We start from the raw sequence: 12,881 nt of genomic DNA, 5'->3' as shown, positions 1-12,881 counted from the left end.
ACAACTTTTTATTCAAAATTTTCGAGGATATACGTGAATTTATATATTGGCGCTTTTTGAAATTCGGCATATTTGTTGAAAGCAATAATAACATCTAATGTGGTTTACTCACTTTGTTAAAATTATTTGAAAGTAGGAACGTTGTGACTTTTTTCTCGTGCATGCACAGCAGAAGAAAAAGGAAAATAGGTTGTCATATAATACCTATGCTAGATCAAAGCTGTGTATAAATCTAATATATATCCTAAGTCGCGCTTTCGAGACATGAAAATCGCAATTTGAATTTCGTCAATCGGCTTAGTAGAACAGGAGTTTATTTTTTTTTTTTTCCCGCAGAGAACATTTATTGTGGTCTAAGAATATGTGATTCTTCTTTTCAATATAAGTACAGCAGTAGTATATTCTGTCTTGCATTATAATCTAGTACTTTATTTATTGTGTTCCATTTCAAGTATCCATCAGGATCAATCTGAACACTACATCTTAAAATCCTTATCATATTCTTTAACTACCTAAATTACTTTGACGATAGTCAAGACAATTTTCAGAAATAATCCCACTTTCATAACTATTTAAATGAGAATCAACTATAAATAAGTAAAAATCCATTTAAAAAAGAAAAGTATTTAGGGTTCTTGTAACTGGCAGATTTTGCAGAATTTGCTGCTGCAGGTGTCTTTGCTTTTTTAAGGATATTTGTACAATATTTCGTAATATAAGAAATTACAACCGTATTTAACTGGTACCTAAAAAAGTACATAGTACCTTTACTTTATAGCCCTTTTTATTGATAACGGAAAAATACTGTTTTTTTCTATTCGAAAGTACAATTAAAAAGAAATTATTTTTTTCTTTTGCACATCTAATTGATTACGAAATACATTTTTGATAAATCACTCAATACAAAATATGAATTAATACATATATAAGTGTAAAACTAAATATAAATAAATATACCTCAGTTTAAAATTTCTCATATATCTCATATTCTTTAAGTCATATATCTAATAATTTTTTATTCTCCGATTTTGTTTGTTCTTATTGCTTTTTAAATCATTGTAATTTATTCGTAGAGAAGGAATACAGTTTGTAAAGAAAGAAATTATTCAGCCAAACTTCATCAACTTAAACATGTTTACAAAAATATTTACCAGCATTTCAATATGCTTGGTGTTTTGACTACATTATTGTTCAACTGTAGATATTACGGCGTTGATGAAATGATCCAAATCAGAGCCTAATTTCTTAGAAATGCAAAACTAAAAGACTTTTATTCTCAAGACTGTTTTTAAAAAGTTTACCATATATCAATTTTTACCTATTTTAATTCGGCGATTCGCCTTGCATATTCATGTATTTTTTTTCATCAGACATTATTTATCACAGGACTGTGTTACCAGGCTTTAAAATTTTGATTTAATTCAGTTGAATTTTTTATAACATTAATCATCGCTTATCTCCACATTATTTTAGCTGATTTTTAAATTTAAGCCATCCATTAAAGAAGTTGCTGACCACATGTTTGGCGCATGATAATCTTTCAGTTAATGCGCTACAAATTTACCAACCAAACAACCTCCGAACTGTGCTTAAATATGATTTAATAACATTTCTTAAAATTTAAATTTTGAATCACAAATATAAATATTTTTTTAAAAATCAGTTTAGATGATGCGCGTTTTAAATCAATATTGCTTTCACAACGACGATCAAATCAGAGTAAAAACGAACAGATGGAGGAACAAATAGTATGCTTACTCTTCTGACGTTGCTCCCGAACTTCCGATAACTTCCTGACACAGTTTGAAAGGTCTGTAGATACTTACTACGATTCAGTTTTACCGATTAATAGTGATGACGCCGAGTCGCTAAGCTAAGATCTCTCCAGATCTGATTTTTATCGAGGCTGCTGAGAGATTGTCGGGGCCACCCTGACTCAAAGTTTATAAGTCATTAGTTTCCTTGGTTCATTTGGATGATTTCTGCAGAGTTCTCCGAATTTCTGCTCTTACGAAACTGTGTTTATAGTTTTACGTGACTTGAAACGCGTGGGAAGAGGGAAATAAAAATGATTCGGGAAGAAATCGATTAACAAATTTTTTCCCACGTTACATTATGGTGTTTATAATTTACTCATAATTGTGAAATTGGTTACGATGAAAGGTGAGAAGAGAGCGTAATTTTGTTACGAAATTGCCAATTAAATCATAAATTAAATTTTATACGAGTGTTCACTGACGTGTTATAAACTGACACGCCATTGTCTCAATTGTCCATGTCAAATTGTGTCATTGTCCACGTCAAAATTGTCTCAATTTTGAACGCTGAAAATTGGTTCCAAAAATCATATTTAACACTCCCCCCCCAAAAAAAAAAATTCTCTAAGTGTACTGTACAAGCAATAAGCAGAAAATATAAGGATTTTCGGAGCCAGAAATATGAAAAATCACTGTGCCCTTGCTGGGACTCGAACAACGGATCTCTTAGTCTATTCACTTAAGGTGTTAATAACTTACGCAATGACAGCAAGCGCAACATTTTCCCCACTTAACCCCCCCGGGAGGCGACTTAGAGAACTCTGTGAAACTACTGGCTAGAATCTGTACCTACGAGGGTATAAAATCATTGAGCGTAGTGGTTTCCCGTGACCTGTTGGCGTTCATGGGTAAAACCGTCCTCGTTTATTCGAGTGGCTCACAGTGTGAGGTGGAGTAAGCCCCAGTGCGGGCTTCGGACATCCCGCGTAGTACTGGCAGGTAGCATTTCTAACCAGGACGTAAAAGAGTGACCTATTCCCTGATTTCTAACTACCAGTCAGATCGCCAAGCGTGCATGTTCTCACCACTGCGAAACCTAGGAACCGGGAGTGGTGATCCCGTATGCCCAGGCGGTAGCAGAGGGTTTCAGAGAGTTCTTTTCAACGTCTGCTGCATAGGCTTGGGACCATGGAGGTAGGAAGTAAGATGGAGTCGCCCTAAACAAGTTTCATTTTCTTTTTCTACAACACTTCAGAGTCCTAAGTATGTGAAAACAACATATTTTTAAACAACATTTCATTCTGAACGGAATTAAATGCTATACTTTTCACAGGACAGTTTTCTCAGAATGGTTTAATTTGAATGAAATATTTTCACATGTTTTCGTTAATTACATTAGAAAAAAAAAATAAGGTAATTCGATTTTATTCGGTTAAGGTAAAAAAATTAAGATCAAAGTTTATTGTATTATTAATATTAAAATTATGCATTATTTCTTTTCTATTTATAGAGCTTCTTCCTAAAATACTTTCTTAAATATGACATGATTTTTTGGCTTCTTTTAAATCGAAAAATGCAAGTCAATTTATAATTAATGCTCTATTCGGTTCATTTTAAATTAGAGAATTATTAGGAATTAGCGAAATACTTTAAATAAGTATTTCGCTAATTCCTAATAATTAAATAGGTATTAAATAGTACTTGACTTTCTCTGAACATTTCTGAAAGGGAATAAAATAAGTTTTTTTTTTTTTTTTTTTTTTTTTTTTTTTTAAAGTATTATTTAAAACTTGTAACTGAGTTATTATAAAATGTAAAGGGAATAATTCTTTTAATTCTTTTAATTATACTTATCAGATTTTTTTTTTTTTTTTACCCTTCATTTCAACAATACATATTCCAAAACTCTTTATTACGTTCTTAAGTGCGCATCTCATAGCATTTGCTTTACAATACCTTTTAACAGATTGCTTTCCAATACGAACAATTCTTGCTTAAATAGTTTTATAACGTATTTGTCAGCAGGATTTCAATTTATGTTTACAATTCAATATTAAGGTTATTATATATTTAGATAACATTTATAATCATTATAAATTAGATACATTTAATCATTAGATTTCTTCACAGTACTTTCACAGTTGTTTATAAGTGAATAAATTCTTCATTTCAAATACATTTATAAATAATTTAATGAATATTTAAGTATTTTGTCAAAGGCAGATACATGCTTTTTGCAAGCACATGCATAAATACCCATAAATATTTCCTATTTATCATTTCCGGCATGTGCAAATCTTTAATTTCTGTGCATTCACTATATTTTTCGTGTAAAGTAATTTACACTAATTTAGCTTACACCCGAAAGTTTTACATAAAAAATATATATGAATATAATTTGAATGAAAATTATAAGTATTATTTTTAATACCCACTCAAAGGTCAGTTTTTCTTCAAAATTCCTCCACGATGGCATCTCTCTCTTTAGGCAGATAGCCCTTGCATGCGTTACTCTATTTAATAAAAACTTAATCTGACCTATGTGCCTAATTACAAATATTTTAACATACATAATTTTATATTTACATTTAGCCATCAAGTTTCAAACTTTTCAAATCTTCTAGAAAATAAATTTTGGCAGATCTCTTTTAGCAATTTTCTTAAAATCTATATTTTTGTAGTGCAACAGGTTAGAAATTTATAAAACAAATTCATAATCAAAATCGCTGTTGTTAGTTATCGAAAAATAACCAAGATGTGATTTTTGCGTAAATGTCACTAAACTATACAAATTGCTATTATCCATCACACTATGAATGTTTCTTTCATGCGAAAGTGTCCCTTTTTCGATTTCTATGGACCTGTCGTGTGTCGAAATACTATCATAATCTTGTCAAGCGAGCTTCTGAATGTAAACAAAGAACACCCCGTCTGGTGACCCAAGTTTCAAAGCGGTGCTTCACTTCTAGCGCGGAATGGCCCCTCCTCCCTTTCCTATCTCCATGCTTGGGACCGCAGGGCGGTAGCTTGGTTCGCTCTATTTATTTTTTCCTCTCTTAAGGGGACTTTGCTTACTGGACGACCCGCCTTAGAAAAAAGCACGACGGCACCCTGTTAGCCAGGCCGAGGTAGTGATGAGGTATCGTCCAGCCCATTTTAGTTTGAACGACACTGTAGAATTATTAAGTTTTTCGAAGCAGGACATATTGAAATTAACTGTGCTCTCGCCGAGATTAGAACTACTGATCTTCCAATCTGCTTGCTGCAAATGACCGACGAGCACTAACACGAACAAGAGCATGTGAGAGAGAATGCGATAATTTCTTCCAAAGCATAATTAAATTAAAAATTTTTAGATTTTTTTCGCTCACCTTTTGCTTTAATATTTATTATTTGCCCCCCGAAGAATGTGATCTATTTTCACTTAACAGAAAACTTGTGAACTTGTGCTGGTGAAACTGACGACTGAAATGAAGGGAAAAAGTTTGTAGCATCCTTGGCATGTGTTTACATTGCGTGAAACATAAGATTTATCTCTCATTTACTCTCGCACATAGTCGGATCGTCATAAGGGAAAACATAAGAATTTTAATATATCTTTCAAATTTAATTAATCTATTATTTATTAATAAACTGAACAATAAAAACAATACTTAATAATTTAAATATTTATTTCACTTATTCTTAACAATGTATCCAATTTATATAAATTTAAATATATTAATTTATTATATTAAATATCCAACTTATAATTTTTATTAATATTTACAGCTCTTTTGTAATTAACAAGAATTTTATAATGTTATAGGTTAGATAACTGGCACAAAGTATTTTATTTATCATAATATTTTTCATGTTTTACTTTAAAACTGGAAAAAAAGCCATTTTGATCGGTGAAATTTTGTTTTAGGATTATAAGCGGATGTCTTCAGATTGTAGCTGTTTTATTTAATTATTTTTCTTTTTAATATTATATTTGGAATTTCTTAGAGTAGTGTTGCTCATTGAGCACAAAAAAATATTCTCATGTGCCTGTAATTGATGAAGAAATTATGTACTTTTTCATACAAGAATTAACTTGCTTCGTACAGTTGTGTGGTATGATTTATAAGAAAAGAAGCAACAGTTTAATACGAATACAATTTGAAATAGTAAAGAAATTAGAATTTATACAACTTCGTTATAACTTATTAAAGGACAAGAATAAGTGATTACTGGATGATTCTGATGCGAACCTGTAACTAACTTTCTCGTCACTGAAAATAAATAAATTGCAGTTTGAAAACTGAAGGCCAAACGTCTAGCATTTCGAAATGTTTTCCACTAGAGTTTTGAAAAAAAAAAAAAAAAAAAAAAAAAAAAAAAACTAAAATATTTAAAAGATAAAAATATAAACAATTAAAAAATAAAAATCATGAAAGCTTTCAGATTTTATATTATGCTTAAAGTGGCGTTTTTGTTTCGTTTACACATGTATACACTTTTCCAGAGCATTTGGCCTAATGTCCCTTTAGACCAAAAATATTTAAAAACAACATATCTTTAGAATTTCCGATAGACAGTCCTCTTCTCTGGAGATAAAAATGCTTTATTCCGTACAGTATTGCCATCGCTCCCATTGAAATCGCTGAGTTTGTTAGTAAAAAATTCGTTAAAGTTTTACAAAACATGAAATAGACAAATTCCGAATTCCAAATTCGGGATTCCACATGCCCATATTCGGGTGGACGACAGGACTATGTTACTCAGAATGTGACGGCTCTAGATACTGTTGTTTTCCCCCAGTGAGAGAAGCGTACATATATTCATGCACATTCTTCACTATTTAATTTCTTTAATGCAGGGCGATAACATTTGGTGGCAAAAATTTGCAAAGTGAAACGAACATTTACAGTGAACCGATACTAAATGCCGTTTCGAAATCAATAGCCTTTCCGCGCTAACTTCCCTTTGGATTAAAAATATAAAATTTAAAAAAATACTGTTATTTAAAAAAATAAAAAATTATACAAATCATTAAATTAAGAAGCCGATTCTGATATGTAGATTTCAATTTAATACTTGAAAGAGTTTTATGCTAAGTTACAATAGGCCTATTGGAATTGGTCGTAAGACAGTATACTGATGTGTACAACTCTACGAATAATTAACCCCCAACAATTAAATAACATTATGGTATAGTGCTATTAAGAAATAATTGCCCAGAAGCTAAAGATCTAAAACATAAAATATTTATTTAAAATGAGCTGTTTAAAATGCTGAAGCAGGGAAGAATATTTGCCTGATAGTATTTCATCGTCAATTAGCACCACTTGAAGATTTTGTGCTGTTATTTAATAACGAAAAGACGTAATTAAGCATTTATTTCGCTGAATCACTAGCCCACGAGGCTTGCTGCAAAGAGTTTTCTTTAGTAGCAGCAATGCTGTCTATTTCTTCAAGACGCGAAATACTTCGAAAATAATAAACCCCTTTAACAGGTTTCTTTTGAGGTCCTTCTAAGCAAATATAGATTTAAATGGGATATGTTTTTCGATTTCATTTTTCTTGTTACAGATTTCTTTGTGAGCAAAATTCAGGGCTTAGAACTTTTTTCGTAGAGCATTTTGAAGCTGCTTTACTATATAAAGCGGAAATTTACAAGTACTTAGCATGCATACATTTGTAAACCGATTAAAAGCTGAGACGTATGTTCACTTCTGTAATGTAAAGTGAATATTTTAAAAATTAATAAAAATGTATTCTTTAAAATTTTCTCGCCTAATGAAATAGTAAAATATTACAATATAATAGAAAATGTCTTTCTTTATCCTCGTATTAGAAAAAAATTAAATACTCAGTTTGCTTTTATGTTTGATGGGAACTTTTGCAACCAAAAAGGGAGGTGCAAAACTACATGTTATAGCAGTCACATATACAAAATGCCAACATTCTGAAGCTACTCGTTTTTGAGTTATGTGAGATACATACATACGTGCGTACAGACGTCACAAAAAATCTCTTCTGAATCCATTTTAAATCAATTTTATAATTCGTTTTGTAAAAAAGAGTCCTTTATTCTGTTCTTACGTACAGACGTCAAGTAAAAACAAGGTTAAATCGCGTTCGACAGCGTTGAAAATGGATATTTTCGTTGAAATACGATATCCGAAATTTTTCGTGATTACAATACTTCCTTTACTTCGTACAAGGAAGTAAAAAGGCTTCAATTAAAAATCTCACGCAGCTTACAAGAATTATAACAGTGTAACAGTGTTCAGTCCATTGATTTTAGCATTTTTAATGTGTTATATGTTCATATATTTCCAGTCGGCATTTCATGTTTAAAGCTTTCCTTAGCATCGTCTTTCCTGCCCTCGAGAGACCTCAAGTCGTCTTTCTCGGCCCAGGGTATACGGGACCTTAGGTAAGTGGACTTTGATGTCCGGTACGACTAAAGTAGGAGGAAATTGTAACAGAAATCTGGAAATAAGAATATGTCTCCTTTTCGAATTTCATGTTTACATCAACAAAAGCTTTCAAATATATAAGTTTCATTGCAATGTGCTCGGGTTTGTATAATTTAAGGTGCATGGCGTAAATGTAAAGTTCGAGTAAGGGTTTCGATTTCGCAATAAATATAAACGAGCTGCACACATGGTAGTCACATTTTACGTTATTAGTTTCCTATCACGGTCTGTTTGAACTAAATAGTTTAGCGTCTATTCGTGCGTTGAAAAGTAATCAGTTCTAAAATGGAGAAAACTAATTTTTTGAAAGTATGCGGGAAAACTACTTTATGAATTGAACAAAATGACTACCGAAACTTTTCCGTTACTAACTGGTGTTTATTAGGATTTATTAAACTAACATATATGCGTTCGGACGCATGCCCGTGACTTTACTTAATGATGTAAACAATTTTTACAAAGTCACTAAACACTGGTAGTTCCGACCTGGGTTCGACACCAGCAGATACGGGCTAGCTGCGTGGGCGTTTTCGTGGTTTCCTCCATGTATAACGTGTATGCCAGCCTATTTCTCTTAGAAAGTTATCCACAAAGACACATCTCCCCTTAGGCAGATAAACCTAGTACGCTTTGCCCTAATCTCATAAACCAAACTTAACTATTTTTGTGATAATAAAAGAATTGTTAAAGATAATATATGTTCTATGGGCACATTTTCAGAACCTTCAAATAAGAAGGTTTCAGAAGATTTCAAAATAAGTTTAAGAGAACTAAAGAAATCATACCGGTGACCGATTTTGACTTCCATCAAAATATAATAACCGTAACAGATTACTTCGACCTAATTGTTAGGCAAGTTTTGAATGATAATCTGAAATGATAAAAATTTGTACTAAACTTGCTCTGAAATTTCTGCTTTCTGACTATGATAGATGAAGTCACCAATGGCTAATTACCGTTATGTCTGTTCATGACGCATTTCCCAGCCTGGAAAGGCATCTTAATGCTTTAGATCTTCTGTTTTAAGCCGACATGGCTGAGTCTTTATTGAATTACTCAGGGATATTACAGTCTGTTGCCGGATGAATGGATTAAATTGGATTTATTGAATTATGGCAAAGTACACCAGGGCTGTTTGCCTACAGTTTCAGGGGCGTAGCTAGAGGGGGGCAAGGGGGGCATCTGTCCCCGGGCGCAGAATCCAAGGGGCGCCAAACTGATGTTACGACATTTTATAATTAAATGTTTTCCATCCTTGGCAAGCAGTAGGGGGCACGAAATCTTCAGTTGTCCCTGGGCGCTGAAAACCCTAGCTATGACTCTGTACAGTTTCTGAGGAAAAGATGAGATAAAACTTCTAAGACATGTTTTTTCGAATTAGTTCTGTTTCCGCAATTCCTCTTTCCGCGTTTTTCGAAATTCTTCCTGTTCTCGCGAAATCGGAGAATACAGTCCCCCTCCCACAGCTCCCCAGAGATGTCACGATAAGTCATTAAGAAAAGCTGGGCAGTTTCGTAGTGAATAAGATAGTCTTCGTTAAGTTTAGGCTCCTCTCGAAATCTTCTATTTGTAATTCTGCTACAATATTAGCTGTTATTTTCACATCTTATGTTAATCAATATGGATGTTTTAGACATTATTCTAAAAGGAAAAAAAAAAAAAAAGTTAACCTTTTATAAAGGTTATCAATACCGAATTCGGAGCAGATTTGATGAAAATGTAGCTTATTGGATTTGCATAAATGAAAGAATTAAAAGCTGCAAAGGTGCAATTGAGACAAAAGCAGAAGTCGTTTAAGAAGAAAAGTCATTTTAGAACTTCGTTTTAGAACGAATATTTATTCTGAAAGATTTTATTATAACTCACCTTTATACAGAATTTCAGAAGAATATTGTTTTTTAATTTAGAAAACGATCTTTTAGTTCATTGCAAAAATCACAGCAGATTTTGAATATCTCTCTCTTTCTCTCTTCTTTGAAATAAAGTATTAGCTTCATTCATGCAAAAGATCTGAGATCGCAAATATTTTTCGATTATTTCTTTCAAAAATTAATTTTTCTAAATCTAAAAATTTGTTGCTTTCCTACATTTCGGAAGAGGCCAAGGTTCCCTCGCCCCCCACTATGTGGCCCCTTTCGGAAGGGAGGAAATGAAGATTGATGATTTCGCGGAAACAGGTTTTGATAACCGCGGAAACAGGGAGACACCGTTTTCCCAACATGGGTGCGGAAAGATCCAGGGGGCGTTACTGGTTTGAAGAACAGTAAGAAGGTAATGAAAAACTGTTGGGCAATAATGGCTGGAAAATTTAGTTATCTAATGTTTCTAAAATGAACAGTTAAACATTTACTTGATTTAAAATTACGAAAAACTGCAACCTTAGTTTGGTTTATATTTAAATAAACATCTCTTTCAAAATCTACATCAAACTAAGGTTTCTGTTTTTTCTAATTTAAAATTTTATATTGGAGTATTTCTCTTCCAGGTTGATTCATTTTATAATGAATACTGCAGTTCTGCATTTTTGTTCCATCAGATTGCGTTAATCGATCCTTAATAGTGTATGCAACATTAAGCACGAATGATTTTCAAAAATTGAAAATATTAATACTGGGCTCTGCTTTATGCAAACCAATTTGATATATGTCGGAATTTATAAATTAAAAAAAAAATCGAAAAACCATTAAAATAATTGAATTTAAATAAAGTATGTTGAATAGTTAAAACAATATTACACATAGGAGAGTATATATAAAAAAATCGAAAAACGATTAAAATCATTTAATTTAAATAAAATATGTTGAATAGTTAAAGCAATATTACACATAGGAGAGTACAGATGTTTTATATATATTATTACGAAATGCCAGTTGCGGCAAAGATAGCTTCCGCGCAAAGCGGGGTTAGGGTTGCAGAAAGTGACAGGAAAACACGGGGTTGGCAGATTTGGTGCGAAATCGACTATTTGGCGGTATGCCATAGATGGAGCGAGATTATTCTAGAACGCATTCTTAGCGGCTTTCTCCCGAATGTTCTCGAAGGTTGGTTAAAAGCTATATATTTCCTGCCTATACGCGGAGTAGAGAGTATCTTCAATTCAGCAGTAGTAGAGTATCTTGACCTCAGACAGTAGCTTGAAAGCGATCGACCGAGTCGGGAGCTGTACTTTGGTGCTTTGCCGTGAAGCTGTCTTTAACGTTATAGGCTGTGTTGCTGATTGTTTCAGCGTGTTTATCGAAGTTTTTCGACGACTGTAAACGCGTCTTTGGAAAAGTCCTGCGTAATACTGGCGAATAAATTGTGTTTTGATTCTTCATCATGTGTTATCATCAATTATTCGAAATTCACGAACCCGTAGAAGGCAACAATCTATATATATGGAAGGTATAACAAAATATGATAGCTGTTTCAAAAAAATAATTGGCGGCCTCAAAATTAACACTCTAAATTTGATGATCTGCCCCTAAATTCATTTCTTCTCACAGGTTCCAGATTTTTCTATCTTACGTAAATGCAGATGCCTCTTGTCCAATCAAATTAATTGTAAACCAAAACTCTGAACTGAAACTTTCCCACTCCCAACCTTATTCCTCTGAAAGTACTATAACTCTTCCCATTTTTGGCATAAGCTCTGCTGCTGGCAAGACGCTTTTCATCCATGCTGCTGCTGCTTCCTTTCTTAAAATGAAACTTGTATTCAAATATAATTAGGAAACATCTTATCTGTAAAAGGATGGTTTGATATACGTAAAAAAAAATAAAGATTGTGATTTTTCAAGATACGTTGCGCTAAATTGCGTCATCATGCTTTCCACTCTGCCACCTTCAAGCCCATAACTAGGCAAATACTTGTTTTAACTAAAACCGTTACATGCCGCAGTTTTAATTCTACACTATTCTACATTTTTATTTGATCTTGGTAAAATTTCGCACAATTTATCTTGAACCAAAATAAGACGAAAATCACTGTTCACCTGAGATTTAAAAATAAAACTACCTCCATCTCCTTAAACGAAGCCTCACCCTATAAGCCCGGGGAATGCGGGGTATTTCAACTAAGTACAGTGCATTATCGGTCATCGTCATAGAGTGTTGCACGGATTTAGGGAAAATTTGGATTTAAAAAAGAAAGACTTTTTCCTGTCACCCAAAATCAAGGAGGTTAGAATAGAAGGAGGGAAGGTTCAACTCAAACGGTGAAGCTTGGCGGCCATCTTCCTGTTATCACCGTGACTTGTGCAAGGAAGTCTGTCATTGCAACATTTTTTTCTTTTCTTTTTGAAACATGTCAGCTTGTATTGCATATGGATGCACATTTAGATTCTCGAAAAAAATTCCGGGCATTATTTTTCACACGTAAGTATTAATTTTCTTTTTTTATGTAATATGACAACTATGTCAAAAAATATCACAATGTCATGTGGTTTTCTTTCCAGATGTGAAAAAAAAGGACTTAAAATAGGTTATTTAATATAACTATAATCAAAATATATTAAATACATTTTAATGTTTCTGTTTATAGCTGGTATCTTCGTTCCTTAAGATACAATGCTATATGGTAGGATTTAAATTGTATAATTTGAACGTTTTAGTTAATTCGTTTTATAACTTTCATGAAAAGTAAGAAATCAATTGCTACTATTTTTATTAATTGTAAAGTTGTTAAATAAAGCAA

The 12,881-nt window shown here is 32.6% G+C and overlaps 1 protein-coding gene across 4 annotated transcripts in view; it reads right to left on the bottom strand.

The window, feature by feature from the left end:
• LOC118203292 (lysosomal alpha-mannosidase-like) overlaps positions 1 to 12,881 on the bottom strand; it is a 261,846-nt gene that overhangs the window by 184,572 nt on the left and 64,393 nt on the right. The window contains exon 1 of one of the 4 annotated variants that reach the window (XM_085825130.1): positions 1,759 to 1,901. The exons of 1 other annotated variant lie outside the window; for it this stretch is intronic. The gene's annotated coding sequence lies outside the window, so the exon portion shown is untranslated. Of the gene's footprint in view, positions 1 to 1,758; positions 1,902 to 12,881 lie in introns of those variants that run through there. 2 more of the 4 variants (XM_085825133.1, XM_085825121.1) reach the window with 2 other exon arrangements.

Source organism: Stegodyphus dumicola, chromosome 1, assembly GCF_044657685.1.
Source record: "Stegodyphus dumicola isolate Sdum_Otavi_A_Nest chromosome 1, ASM4465768v1".
Classification (NCBI taxonomy): Eukaryota; Metazoa; Arthropoda; class Arachnida; order Araneae; family Eresidae; genus Stegodyphus; species Stegodyphus dumicola.
The sequence above is the reverse complement of the archived record's forward strand: the minus strand, read 5'-3'. Positions and strand labels throughout refer to the sequence as shown.